At 37.3% G+C, this 15,768-nt stretch overlaps 1 long non-coding RNA gene across 1 annotated transcript in view; it reads left to right on the top strand.

Annotated features, from left to right (window-relative positions):
• The first annotated feature begins 200 nt into the window (after positions 1 to 200).
• Positions 201 to 15,768, top strand: part of Gm12130 (predicted gene 12130) — a 28,498-nt gene continuing 12,930 nt past the window's right edge. Inside the window, exon 1 of the long non-coding RNA NR_040295.1 lies at positions 201 to 391. This is a non-coding gene — a long non-coding RNA (predicted gene 12130). The remainder of the gene's footprint in view (positions 392 to 15,768) is intronic.

The following is a 15,768-nucleotide window of genomic DNA, read 5'->3' as shown; positions in this document are numbered from 1 at the left end:
ACTTTCTTCCTTTCTTTGTTAGCCTTCCGTTTCTCTCCCCTCTGCTGGGAAAAAAATTTTTTTTATATATATACTTTTCATCACAACATGGCATGTAAAGTTAGAAAATGCTCCCGGTGGGTACAGCTTCCATGGTGGAGCTAATTGAAAATTGACTAAGATCTCCAGGTGTTATAAATAAAGTGTGTTTGAAGCACCTCGAATAAAATTGTCTTTCTCGGCTTCCCAGGAAGGAGCTGGTCACAGGTAGAGTGAAGCTGGGCCTCTGGGAGGTGAAGTTTGCTCAACTCTTTGGTTTGGACGAATATTCCTGTTTCCCTCTACAAAGCAGGCTGTTGCCTGAAGTGAGAGGGCTGGTGTGGGGAACACAAATATTGGATAAGCTAAGACTGTGAGTATACTGAACATAGCAAGTTGTTTTTGAGTTGAGGGTAGGGTATAGGAAGGCCTTTGGATATTGGGACCTTAGGTTATTTCTCTCAGGAGAGCTAATTGCCTGTTAAGGAATATCAGTTGGAGCAAATGGCTTAGCAACAGACTGATGCATAGAAGCAAGTGAACGAAGATGATAGCTGAGCTTGTGTTTGAAGATTTTGGTGACAAGTTGTGGGGTTTGTTGTGTTGACGCTGCTGCTGCTGATAATGTTTTGGGTTTTTTGTTTTGTATTGTTTGGATTTATTTTAGCAGTGGAATCTGTCAGCATTAATGCTGATTTAAAAAAAAAAAGGTAACTTAAGCCTTAGAAAGTGGCCAAAGTCTCAAATAAGCATTGTGATTTCCTGCTACTGGATCCAAACACCACGAAAGCCATCTTTCCAACTCCATACGATACGGAGGGACTGAGGAGGTCATACTCTTTATTCTTTGAATGTTTCATTTAAATTAAATGAGAAATTAATTTAAAGCCCACATTGAGTTCTTTTTATTATTAAATATTTTCTTCATTTACATTTTAAATGCTATCCCCAAAGCCCCCTATAACCTCCCCAACCCTGCTCTCTAACCCACCCATTCCCACTTCCTGGCCCTGGCATTCCCCTGGACTGAGGCATATGATTATCTCAAGACCAAGGGCCTCTCCTCCCATTGACGGCTGACTAGGCCATCCTCTGCTACATATGCAACAAGAGACCCAGCTCTGGGGGTACTGGTTAGTTCATATTGTTGTTCCTCCTGTAGGGTTGCAAACACCTTTAGCTCCTTGGGTACTTTCTCTAGCTTCTTCATTAGAGCCCTGTGTTCCATTAAATAGATGACTATGAGCATCTACTTCTATATTTGCCAGGCACTGGCACAGCCTCACAAGAGACAACTATATCAGGGTCCTTTCAGCAAAATCTTTCTGGCAGATGCAATAGTGTCTGGGTTTGGTGGTTGTATATGGGATGGTCCCTGGGTGGGGCAGTCTCTGGATGGTCCTTCCCTCTGTCTCAGCTCTGAACTTTGTCTCTGTAATTCCTTCCATGGGTATTTTGTACCCCATTCTAAGAAAGAATGAAGTATCCACACTTTGGTCTTTCTTCTTCTTGAGTTTCATGTGTTTTGCAAATTGTATCTTGGATATTCTAAGTTTCTGGGCTAATATCCGCATATCATGTGTGTTCTTTTGTGATTGGGTTAATAGTATGTCGCACAAAATGGTGCTAATTCAACCTCATCCATTATTTATGCAGTAACAGGCTGAGCATGAAAGATACCCAGGTATCTTTCAGGAGCCAACAATACCTAAATTAAAGATCAGTAGCTTATTAGGAAGCCCTAAGAAAAAATGGACCTAGCTATTCCCTTGGACTTCTACAGGGGTGCAAGAGAAAATAAGGGGTTAATAGTTAGAATTTTGTTTATCTTACTTAAATATTTTACTCACTCCTATAACCAAAAAATGAGGAAAAACTGTTGTTATTGAAATATTGGTATTTCTTTGATTTTAACTTCTGTCTTCTCTTAGTAATGCACCACTGACCTATGTAGGTATATATTACCAACTATTGTTAGATAGGTATGCATTATCAATTACTAAACATACTCTCAAGCATTGCTGTCTTATAATTGCTTCATCAACTATTCGGTGTCATGTAGAAAAGTCAGCCACACAGGGTACTAATAGGAACAGCAAATGGACACTAAATGAAGATGTACTAACGTCAATGTATATAAATTTCTGTCTTAGGTCTCTAGGAATAGAACTTGTTGGAGAAAAATGAAAGGCACCTAGGCTTGTTTTTATTTTGTTGGTTTTTTTTTTTATTATTTTTATTTGAGTTTGAATTGTGTGGAGAGAGATGCGATAAATTTAAATATCATTGTTTCATGGGGTTGAAAGCACTGTGTCAAAATCAATGTAAACCAAGTAGGGACTTTGTGAGGGATCTGGGAAACAGTAGGAGGGTGAGGTTGAGAATTAGAGAGAAAAAGGCAGGGTCTACCTTTCTGGAAAATGTACCTTCTGACCAAAGAGCAGGGGCAGAGAGGCAGTGAACAAAGCAAACAAACAGGGAGGAAGGCTCTCTGAAAAAGCACTAGCAGAAAAATAAAAACATGCAAGTGAGTATTTGGAGTGTTAAGTGAAAACCCCAGACCCTGCATCCCCTCTGATAAGCACTCTGACCAGCCACACCTGGAATATAAAGGGGACACTATCAGGCCAGATAATGTTTGCATCCTGTAAGAAATGCAGGATATATCACTAGAAAGAATCAAAGTTTAAAATGATAATTTTATAATCAATTAAAATTCTTCTGGTTAATTCTGTATATATTACTAGATATCACTTATTATTATTTTGTCCTTGAATATAAATCATCTGTTAAAATTATGCTATTATATATGTCATTAATATATAACTGATATCAATGCCTGAAGAATAACTGTTTAATTTACAGTGAAAATATTTTTAAGGTTTATTACTAAAATAAATTTGTCAGATGCTTTACAATTATTGAATATAATTCTAATAAAATATTATTTTGGAAAAAAAAGTTGCTGCCTCCACTCTTCCCCTCTCTCTCCCTCTCCCTCCCCCATTCCTTCCTTTCCCCTTGACCTCTTCTGGACCTCCTTCCTTCTCTTTTTCTCTTTCTCTTTCTCTTTCTCTTTCTCTTTCTCTTTCTCTTTCTCTTTCTCTTTCTCTTTCTCTTTCTCTTTCTCTTTCTCTCTCTCTCTCTCTCTCTCTCTCTCTCTCTCTCTCTTCCTCTTCCTCTTCCTCTTCCTCTTCCTCTTCCTCTTCCTCTTCCTCCTCCTCCTTCTTCTTCTCCTCCTTCTCCTTCTTCTTCACCTCTACTCCTCCTCCTCCTTTCTTCCTTCTTCCCTTTTTCTTCTCCCCCTCCTCCCCTTCCTCCTCTTCTTTCTTTCTCTTTCTTTCTTTCTTTCTTTCTTTTGTTCTTTCTTCCTTTCTTCCTTTCTTCCTTTCTTCTTTCTTTCTTTCTTTTCTTCTTCTTCTTCTTCTTCTTCTTCTTCTTCTTCTTCTTCTTCTTCTTCTTCCCTCTCTCTCTCTCTCTCTCTCTCTCTCTCTCTCTTTCTCTCCTCCTTTCCCTACCCTTTTATCCCTCACTCCTATATCCCTACCCTTTTATCCCTCACTCCTATATCCCTACCCTTTTATCCCTCACTCCTATAGACTGTCTCTGGTACATGCATGCATGTATCAATATGTAGGAATTGGGGTTAGGGTTGGGGAAGAGAATGAAGTGTTTGAACAATAATGTTTGAAAGAACCATAGACCTCCTCATAGAAGTAAAGAGCTTTCTTGTACATTAATGAAACTTTCTGATGGCTCAAATGTAGGAAGTAAAAGAAAGGGACAGCATGGCAGAGAGGGACAGGAAGGATGGTATTTATTTTCTGAGAAAGAGGTGGCAATAAAATTGGGTGTTTGCCAAGCAAAGAACATACACAGGCTGGTCCTAGGAGTTCCCGCTCATATACAGCAGATGTACAGCTTGACCTTCATGTGGTTCCTGAACAAATAGAACAGGGTTGGGTAAATCACAAAAGCTGTTGCGTATATGGTAGGATATGTTCTAATAGCTGGGCTGTCTTGTCTGGTTTCAGTAGGAGAGAAAGCACCTAGCCTGGCAGAGACTTGAAGTGCCAGGATAGGGGAGTATACCCAGGGGGGACCCCACCCAGTCAGAGAAGAAGGAGAGGGGGAGGGGCGTGAAGGATTCTGGGTCGGAAGAGGACAGTGAGCAATATATAAAGTTAATAAGTTATATATATTTGTTTACAGCCCAGCTGTTTTCCCTGCTCCCAGTTCCCCCTCCCACAGTTCCTCATCCCAATTTTCCTCATCCTTGTCTCCAAGAGGATGTGCCTGACCCCTGTTTCCCCACCAGGCCTCCTCATTCCCTGGGGCCTCAATACTCTCAAGGGTTAGGTGCCTCTTCTCCCACGGAAGCCTGACCAGGCAGTCCTCTGTAGTATATGTGTCAGACTAGCTCATATATACTCCTAGTTGGTGGCTCCAGCTATACAACTTTTGGGCATTACCAAAAAGATTCCCCACTATACCACGGGGACACATGCTCCTCTATGTTCATAGAGGCCTTATTTGTAATAGCTAGAAGCTGAAAGCAACCCAGATATACAACAACAACAACAACAACAAAAGAGAATGGTTACAGAAAATGTGGTTTATTTACACAATGGTATACTAGACATATATTAAGAACGAAGACATTATGAGTTTTGTAGACAAATGGATGGAACTAGAAAATATCATCCTGAGTAAGGTAATTCAGACCCAAAACGAAAGAGTGGGTGTTGGTTTAAGTCCAGAAATTTAACCTGGAATCCACAGATGATTCTCTGTCAGACAGTGTTGATGCTTGGGAGAGCTACCTTTGAGTTATAAATCCAAGAAATGTAACTGCACCAGATTTAACTGCAGCAGATTTAACCATGAACAAACAAACTTGCTAGATAATTCTGAATAGTGAGTTCTGGACACTGGAGGTGTGAAGAGGTGCGCAGGGAAGATATCCAGTAGTGGAGCTGGGTTTGGAGCAAAAGAAGAGAGTGTGGTGCTACAGAAGCCACACGAAGAAACTGAGTTTATGAGTAGTGTGTGTCATCTGTCTCTAGTACCCTGATTGTTCAAATAAAATTAGCGTGATAAAATCTGAACATCTGACCTAAACCTTGTAAGACTATATGAATAGGAAACCTGCAGAAAGAGGGTCTAATGTATAAACAGGATCTGAACTAGTATACCTTTGTTGCTATGAGAGATTATTATTATAATTACAGTGACTTAAAGGCATTTTAGAAATGATAATTCTCAAGTGAGTCTCAGAGGGCTAAGGTTAATGTGTCAGCAGGATGACTTCTTTCTGGAGAATGTAGGGGTAGATTAATTTCCTTGTTTTCTCTACTTTGTGGAAAATGTCTACCAAAGTTCATTGACTTCATCATCTCCTTCGTTCTCTTCCTGGTATTTATTTATTTATTTATTTATTTATTTATTTATTTATTTGGTATTTTGGAGATCTATATAATTACACTGAAGCCAGCCAGATCACCCTAGTAACATTTTATAAATCAGCTTCTCCTTGTTATGCAAACTAATAAATTTACATATACTTGCATGTTCTGGTGATTGGGATTGAGGGTTTTTGAGCAACCATGGTTTTCATCTACTCAAAGATGGTTCTCAGAAGAAAAAGAACCTAGATATTTTTCTCTTCCTATGAAAAAAGTAATTGCTTGTATGTAATGGAATCATAAAACAGAAGAAAAAGAATCAATGTTGGGTATAGATGAACTTGTAGGATGATGTTGCTTTGGCCTTAACCTGTGCCAGATGATAGAGTAAAGAGGATAGTTAATTTATCTGTGACAACAGCTAACAAGTAAAACCTAAACATGAGCACACAATTAGATAGGCAGATGTTGTAGTTCAGAAGAATCCCCTTCTGTTTGTAACTGAGCAAGGTCATAATTTCAGAATGATGATCAAGAAGAACTTGTTAAGGGTTTAAGTAGGAAAAACAAAAATAATTGTCCCAAAAGAGAGAACACCACATGTTCTGAGGAGGCACATGCACTTGCCTGTGTGGGGACTGAGTATTGTGAGGCTGAGGCACTACAGGCTAAGGGAAAGTTTAGACAGAACATATTGAGTCAATATTATGGACTGCTTACATTGTATGCTGAGTGAGCCCTAGCATATTTTCACTTGATCCTAACAAATTTGTGTGCAGAAGTGCTGAGTGTCATTTCCCAAAAGGACAAATGCAAACTTGGCCTAAGTTAATAGGAAGTTCAAAAATCTCAGTTCAATGTATATTCTTTATAACCAGAAAATTTCCTACATTAAGATCTCAAGAAATATATTTTCATATCACACATTTTAGGACACACAGTGATTTGTGCTTGTTTCTATTTTATTGATTTTCCACTGGAAGAATTACTAGTTTAATCATAGAGTCAAGACTTTATGACTACAATATTAATTAGTATATTATTATATTTCTATAGTTTGAAAATGGTTGCACTGAGATTATTTTGGGCATCTTAAATAGTATGCCATAAAATCAATACTGTTATTTCATTAGAACAATAACAAAATATATTTAGACAGACTCATGGGAAATGCTATATTGGGACAATTCAAAACTGACTCGGTACTGTGTAATTCTAATACTTTGTGAACATTAAAATGCATTTTGATTTGATTTTTAAATCTCAGATGTGACACAGGGAGTAGAACTATAATTGGTGTTTGCTTGAAGTAGGGAGATAGAAATTGCTCATCTATGCATATGTGATATGTATGCAGAGCTGCAGGGTAGGGTAGAACTGGATTGAGGTGACAGATGTCATTAGCAGTGGACCAGAACATTTAAAAATTTTTGAAGCTGAGTGATATATACTTCGGAGTTTTTCAAATTACTCTGTCTCTAAGTACATTTGAAACTGCTCATAAGGAAATGAGAGCAAAAGCCCTTCCTAAGTTACCTCATATAGGTCAGTTCCTTAATATGAAAGGCACATTCACATTTATATCCTAATTGTATGTTACAGGAAGTCATGTTAAAAGCTTAATTGGGGACGTTTAATGGGCATTAAATGCCTAAATATCCCACTGTCCTTATATGAAAACAGTTTTGCTACAGGTATAGTCATTTCAAATGTCACAACTTCACAAAGGATTTTTCTGTTTGTTTTATCCATTGTCATATTTACAAACATCGCCGAGTCCTTTTTCTACTACTGATTCTCTATCTCCAAGTCAAACTTATCTCCTTCAGAAGAGAAAAGAAGAAATGTATGTGAAGATGAATGCTGTCATTTGGGCCGTGATTGATTTCTAAAAATAACAGACACCATTTTGGTATCCCTTGAATTTGATAGTAGATTAATGCTGTTTTACCTGACGATGGTGGCCATCAATATGTGTTGTTTCCTATGAATGAAATGCTTTCGCACCTACTGTAGGTTGAGGTCAATATTCAACCTACAATCTCTTGTTAACCTCAACCTACATACTTAGATACAGGTTATTAAACTAAATGTCTTCAATTAAGAAGGCACTTGACTTGGTCAGGAGGAAAACAATAAATAAGCCTCCTGGGTAAGCATACCATTTTTAAAAAAATATGAATTTCACATGCTTAATAGCTAGTCATTTTACTTAAAAGCCTGAGAAAGCACCTTATTGATTTGAAAATTAAACATCTGCCAATAACTAGAGTGTACTTTATGTAACAAAATGATAGAAATATGTTTTAGCCATTTAATTTGAAATTGCCCATCAAGACACTTTTCGATGTGTAAATTTTAGTCTACTCAATAAAACACGAAATGATGAGTGAGTTCTATAAGACATAGAACATTAAAAGAAAACACAGTAAAACTTTACAGACACACTTGTCTCAATTCATTGCAACCATGATTTTGATGGTGGGGGTACTAGTCTATCCAGTGTTATATTTGATAACACAGTAAGATGTTAAGAGATCACTTGCACACCAATGACCAAATTAAATTTTGTACATTTTTTTCATTGTGGCAAAGTATATGGTGACTGGAATACATAATTTGTATGGCTAAGAGAAGTATGTTGACTGAGTTGAATGTTGCCCTGTTGTAGAAGGAAGTCATACAGTAGATGAGAAGTTTGAAACTATCTCCTTAGAGTGTTAAATGGGAATTCAAGCAAGTTCAGATTCTTGCAGTCTCAAAGGAACTGTGGATCTGTAATCATTGAGGAAATAATTGTTGGGTGTATTGAATTATGTTTTTTTTCCTCTCATCTCTCCACTATTTCTGTAATTGGAAGTTATCTCTGTATAATTACATCTTCAGGAAAAGTAATTAGAATTCTTATCATTGGCTTCTAAATGAGCTTTTTTCCTCTCTAATAAATACTATTTTTTATATCCCATCTAGCTATTCTGATAGGAATAGTGAGGATAGGAAATCAAAGAAGATTTCAAACTTCAAAACTGGTTAAGTAGGGGAAAGTTTATGAAGTTTTATGAAGCAAATGCAGTGGCTATTACAGAAACTAGAAAATAAAACTTCTAAATCTAGGTTTAATAGGAACTGAGCAGAAAAGAGAAACAGCATATTATTTTATAATTGTCTTATGTTCTTCATCTCTTTCTCCCCCTATTCACTTTAATTCTTACTAAAGAAGTTCAGTTCTAGTAACCTCTGGAGTTCACCATTTGCTCACCAAAATGCTATATAAATATCTGCCATCATGTGACATGAGACAACTAAGTAATCTATATTTTTGTAACATTAAAATAAAAAGTACCTAGACAGCATTCTTGTAGAAAAGTGACAATGGAGAGTATTGTTGTGGGAACTCTCTTAACTAGCTGCAATGAGCAACTTGACATAAACCCACAAGAACGTAAGAAAAGAGAATGTCAACTGTAGAATTGCCTATATTATAGTAGTCTCTGTCTATGTCTCTGTGTCTATGAAACATTTTCTTTAATTTCTAATTGATATATGGAATAGAGCCCACTGTGGGCAGTACCATCCCTAGACAGGCAAATAAAGCATGTAAGAAAGCTAGCTGCCTAAGCCAATAAACCATTTTTCTTCACAGTTTGCTTCTGTTTTTGCTGTCATGTTCCTGTCCCGGCTCCCCTTGGAAATGACTCTACACTGTGGGCTGAAATGAATCCTTTCTTTCCTGGGTTGTCTTGTGATCAGAGGTACAGCAACAGAAAGCAAACGACCACACAAGCATTAACCTTCTGTATGTAGAGTGCTCAGAGGAATCCTTGAAAGGAGGCTTTCAGATTGCTCAAAGCCATTGAAATCAAGTCATGATATAGTTACATAAGAGTATGCCCCAGAGAGATAACCTGCATAGAAATTGTGGTGATTTCTATCTCATGTGTTGATGATTTGCATCTTGATTGTAGAGGCAGCATGATTGGCCATCGATAGCATGGACTAGAGAATATTAAATGGCAGGTAGTTTATCAGACATAATTTATCTTTAAAAAGAGCAAATAAACCAAAACCTGAGTAGGAGGAAGTGTGTCCTGACTCAGGTCATTCTTTATGTATGTGTGTTTCCATCTCAGGAAGCCTTCAACTGCCACCTTTACAATTAACAATGAAATATTAATTAAATAAACTGATGAGTGTTCCCAATATGGTCAAGTTATAGGGCTGCCTTCAAAACTCATATTGTCTCTTATTTTCTCTCATGAGGAAACCAAGTTTGAGAGCTTTAAAGCTAGCATATGTGGTCATAGGTAAGAATTTAGGTAGATTCATGTATACGTTGTTTTTTATTTTACATCCAAAATTTCTTAAAACTGTTGTGCCTTCAAAGTGAAAATCATGACTATAAGATAATGATTATTCATAATTCATTAAGTTGCTATAAAGATACAATGAGTAAAGGCATGATCTGGAATTGTGAAGCTGAAAAAAACGTAAACTGATATTTTAATTCAAGTTTTTGAGATCTCTTGGGTCACTGTTAATTGTCTTTCATTTATTTCATGTATGCATAGGTGTGTGTCTCTGCCCATGACTGGAGGTTTAAAAAAATGTGAGAATCAGTTCCCTACTTCAAATACATGGGTCGGGGATCAAGTTTTGGTTGTTGGGCCTTGTCCAAAGCAAGTACCATTATCTTTTGAACCATCTCTTTAGGCTAATGCAAACATCTTGAAAGGAGAAACAAACATTTCAGTATCAAGTTAGTAGAAAGCATAATAGGGAGCTTCTTTAGATGGACAACCAGAAGAAAGAAGAAAGAGGTAAAGGTCCATTGAGTGACATTCTCTGGGGGTCCCTTATTGTCACACGATAGAGCTGGAAGTAAGAAACCAAACAGACCATTTCCTGCCAGACCTTTTGGATGAGTCAGTGAGTATATTAGGATTACTTACAGAAATTAGAATGAGTCATACAGCGGTCTCAGGAAAAAGCCCAGCTTACTCACACCCCAGGAAAGCTGCATCCGAAGAGTTTATCATACAAACTATATGATGTGATATCACCAAAATTTCTGTTTCCGACAATTTTCTTAACTATCTGTATGTTCCAAGGGAGAAGCCTTGTGAGTCCTGTATATTTCAGGGAAATTTCTATGGGAAACTGTAATACCATTCCCATGCAAAAACATATTGTCCATACTTTTCAGAAGTATCTATATCTGTGCTATCTCCTATCAATAAAGATTGCAAAGTGACCAAGTAAAGGGTTGGGAGAAATCTATTCATAAGTACAGCTTTCATCATGAAATAGTACTATGGACTTGGGTAAATGAACATTGTTGTTCATCTAATGATAAATGTTCTCATGGCCTGTGAATGGTTAGGGAGGAGTGAAAAGCTCTGATCTGGAAACTCCTGACTTCAGTAGCTTGGGTGTGAAATTCAACACAGAGTTGTGAAGTTCCCAAATTTACCTTGTCCTTCCTATGTCATCTTCTGCTAGTACCTTAAAACTATGATTAAAATTGTTCAACAGTACAAATACAGTCAGCTTAGTCCTTGAATAGCTTATGGCAGAGAGAAAGGGCTCGAAGCTGTGTAAAAGCAAAGTAGAGGTCAGAGAGCTGGGAAAGTCAGAGATGCTTAAAAAGCTTCCAGTGATCCTGAACTAGCATGTGAAGAATAGGCCAGACTTATGTAGTCCACAAAGTCAATGACCCTCAAACGTGGGGAAACTCACACATAAAATTAATGAATGTTAAAAAGAGTTCTATTTCAGGGATTTCAATAATTTTAATAGTTCAAGAAGTAGTTTTTTCAAGTTACCATGCAAAGAAGTTTGTCAAGAATGTATCTGAGAGACAGAGACTGTCAAAGGCAAGAATTTTCCCAGTGGCATGTAATAGTTGTCCCAGGGATAGCTAGCCTCCACTTGTACCTATATCAATCAAAAAAAAAAGTCAAAGCCAGATTAGAAGAAGTACCACTTGACATCTAGGAGACCCAATGAATGGATGGGGTACCTGTGGAATGCTTGTCAATAGACACAGAGGGCAACACTCCAGCAAGGCTGGTGTACCCTGTGCAAAGAAGCCCCCAACTCAAAATTAGAAATGCTTTCAACACAGCTTCCTGAATGTCACTTTTTTTTTTTTGATAGTTTGACTCCTCTTTTGGAAACTTTAACACTGATGGGCTATCTGACACCATAACTGAGTGTGAATCAAGAAGGAAAACAGTTGGATCATCTGTCTCAGCAGATGAAGATTTACACTGGGTTGGGAAGGTAAATCCTTTGGATTGCTCTGGAGAAGAACATGCCTGGGAAGTAGAGAGAAGCAGAGGAGCAATTACAATTTCCCTTACTAGGAGACTGAAGCCTCACACAATTGTGAAGTGGATGAAATTTAGTTCTCAAGGGTTTCCTAGCCACCTACCCACATGCAAGAATCCTTCTTTTCTTTGATGCATTAAAACTCTGTCACCTTTCTGTTCCCAGTCCCCTCTATCTTGATTATTTTGTATCCTGGTGGCCACCCTTTTCTGAGAAAAAGGCTTCCATATTTACAGAAATTTGTATTAGTATCATTTTACAAAATTGAAGATGTTTTTAAAACTGTAATGCTATATATCTTCTCTCTTCTGTCAGAGGTAGTCATAGTCCTGTGGACTGTGGTGGAAGGGCTTATCCTAAACACAGAGACAGAAAAACATGGTGATGTCCTGTCTCTTGGTTGCTGCTGCTGCTTCTCTGTTTTCCTTCCATAGCTCTATCTGTTCACAAATTAGTCTCAGATATGTTGGTCAGAAGCAGGCCTGCTTTAATTGTAATACATTGCAATACTGTTCTTTCAAATGGAAATTTGCATGACAAAAAAATGACCACAAGGGGTTTCTTAAAACAAAACTGTAAATCTTTCAAAATAGAGTGCTGACTCTTTAAAATAGCAAAGCACAGACCTGACAGATTTGATATGATTGTAAGGAAAATCCGTAGTCTCAGGATCTAAGCCAGTCTCTTTGACAAGTCACTAACTTTCATTTAAAGCCTCCCTATTTCAGTTTAATTCTTCTAAGAAAAGTTGCATAAATGAGAAATGCTAAAGAGAAAGGGAACATTATAATCAAGGGCAAGAACAGCCAATGTTTGAAGATGCATTCTTCAGTCTGTGCAGTTTACTGGGATTAGTTAGGCTAGACAAAAATCCATGAAGGTCATAATGACATTTTTATCATTTTAGACTGATGTATGCCATCTTTTATATTGTCTTTGCAATGCACATTAAAAATTTAAAGAGTAAGCTGTTACATTAAAAAGCTATGATTTAAAAATTTATCAGTTTCAACCTTCTGTAGTTTAACCAGATTTGTTACTTCCGTCTTTTATGGATCCACCAAGACTCTGTTTTGATTAGTGATGTGTATTCTACTGATGAAACTAAGGGGCTGTACTTATACATTTTTGAAATTTGTGAATTTGTAGTTAATGAGGATTAAGTGAAAAGTATCATTTTATTTGAAAAGCATACATAAGAATAAATAAGACAAGCACCCTCTATTTTGGAGAGAGATATAGAAACATCTGCTAGGAAATTTTAAAAATCTTTAGGAATTATTAAAGACATAATTGTCTTTATTGGATGCTTACTGTGTATGTCCAGAATCTCATATCTCAGGCAAGTACAACTGCTCATTCATCAGCATGTATTTGACATGTAAGAGGAAGTTTTGAAAGAAAAGAAAAGAAAAGAAAAGAAAAGAAAAGAAAAGAAAAGAAAAGAGAGAACAAAAGAAAAGGAAAGGAGAAAGAAAGAAAGAAAGAAAGAAAAAAAGAAAGGAAGAAAGAAAAAGAAAGAAAGAAAGAAAGAAAGAAAGAAAGAAAGAAAGAAAGAAAGAAAGAAAGAAAGGAAGGAAGGAAGGAAGGAAAAAGAAAGGAAGGAAGGAAGGAAGGAAGGAAGGAAGGGAGGAAGGAAGGAAGGAAGAAGGAAAGAAAGAAAGGAAAAGAGAAAAGAGAAAAGAAGTTGCTCACTGGTGTCATGAGTAGGTATTAAGGAATGACTTCCCCTAATTTATTATAGTTAGTAAAGTTTTTTTGGAAATCAAGGAACTTAATACCAAGTGGCAAGACTCTTTAGAGGCATAAATGGTCTATAATAACAAATGTGATTCAATATAAGTTTGATGTACATTTAGTCAAATATCTGTACAACTTTTACTTCATCTGTATTTAACACTCTAAGAAAATAGATAGTTTTGTGTTGGATTCAGACATGAAGATAATTCTTTAGAACACTGAACTCAGCTATTGATATACTAACACTGATCCATATGCAAGAAGCAACTTTGTTTTATATAAAACTGTTACCATGGAATACATATAACAGGTGATATCATTTAGTAAAGGCAGTGATGGCATCAGTAGATATTGGCACCTAGTGGTAAAATTGTGCACCACAGAGCACAATCTTCTGGAAAACTGTGAGGCCCTTTCCTATGATTCTCTGTTGGTTTACAGCCTGTATCACTAGCCAGTATAAAGCCACACTGAAGAAAATTGTTACCTTTTACTTACTTGGTTGCTAAAATGAATAGGTAAGCATCTTATCACACCAGATAAAGGAACATGGAGCTATAAATATGTTATTTTAAAAGATAAGCATGCTTGTGATTTATGAGTCCAAGTAGGCATGAGTAGAGAGAAAAGCCAGAAGGAGGATGATTAGAATAACCATCAAATATGAGAGCAAAGGAAAGTCAATTGTAGAGCATGGTGGTGATAAACAAGGACAGGAACAGCCTTGTGTTGGCCATGAGGTATCTTGTACTATTCAGCATGATTTTTTAGACCAGCTGAGTCATCATTGCCTTTCCAAATCCCAGAATGCTGATCTTTGGGGGTCCAGGTACAGGTCAATGCCTCTTTCAGCCTTATAAATGCCAAGAAAACCTTTCACGAAGCCTTCAGTATTGAAAAGTTTCATGGCTTTGCACTTTTACTTGTCCTTCCGAATCATAGTCTCATCTACAAAGCTTTTAACTAATACCATTGCTTACTACTCACAGTTGCTTTCCTCTTGTCTACCAGAAGGAATGGGTTCTTGTCAAACCAGAAGGCATGGGTTCTTCTCAATTTTTGCCTCAATCTTCTGACCCATTGGCAGGCAGTAGCAGAAATGTCTTTCAACTATGCTTGTTCTTCTCAGTGTTCTATGCCTCTGGATAAGTTCATAAAAATATATTCTCATTCTCCTCTTCTTCCTCCTTCTTCTTCCTTCACTACCTTCACAGCCTTCTGCAACCGTTGCTTCTTCCTCCTCTTCTTCCTCTTCACCTTTTCCTTCCCTTTCACCTTCCCCTTTTCCTTCCCTTTCTCCTTTTCCTTCTCCTCCTCCTTCTTTTTCTAATGTTTCTCCTCCACTCCTCTCCCTCTCATCATGAACTAAATTTAACACAAGGGTTGCTTCTTCTCAGGACGATGGCACCACATGACACTCTCCCTGATTTTGTCCATATTTCTGTTGATATCCTCCCCAAATCATATGTCTCATCCTTTGAGAAAAGTTGTACTCCTTGGGTTTAGGTTGGACCTTATTTTTCTTCCTTGAGACTTAGTATATTGGCCTTGACTTATTCTATAGACATTGTGTTCCAGTAAAGTGTATCCTGTGCTCCATGGAGTTCCTGAAAGTCTCCCTGATGTTTTAATTTTTTATATTTGGTATTGCCATGCTACTTCATTCTTAGGTCTATCTATGCTTGTTCTAATATCTACATATTCTCTACTACTTACATTTGAGACACAAACACATTTAGGGTTTTATGGTTGTTTATACCCCTTTCCCTGTCTGAATGCTGCCCAGGATATCAGTATCATCTTCCCTTTCCTATGAGTCTTCCTAGCTTCATCATCCCCATTTACTGTTCAATGATTGCCATATTACCTTCCTCATTCTACTCAAATCTGCCTTGGTAGAAATTGCTTTCAATATCTGAATCAGCCATCCCTGAAGCAAAAGACTATGGAGATCATTTAGTGATGTGTGTTCAACTATATTTGTTCCTTTTAATTAATAGCCCTGGGATGCCAGCAGGAGGGCTGGTACATCTGGAAGGGAAGAAGAAGTCACGGGAGGTCTTAGTCATTTATTTTTAGTAAAATTGCCATTGCAAGGATGGAATTAAAGTCTGGGAGCCTAAAGGCCAGATGTGCTAAAGATTAGTTACAATCACTTTCAGTTTTTGTTCAAAGTTCCGAATGAGACATGCAATGCAGACTGGATCTGGGCTAATGCATTTCAGCCAAGAGCTGTAACTCAAAAGATGTACTTTGGTCTGACAAGAAATAAATA

The sequence above is a fragment of the Mus musculus genome, chromosome 11 (assembly GCF_000001635.26).
Source record: "Mus musculus strain C57BL/6J chromosome 11, GRCm38.p6 C57BL/6J".
In the NCBI taxonomy this organism is placed as follows: Eukaryota; Metazoa; Chordata; class Mammalia; order Rodentia; family Muridae; genus Mus; species Mus musculus.
Note: the sequence above shows the minus strand (reverse complement) of the source record. Positions and strands in the feature narration are given on the sequence as shown.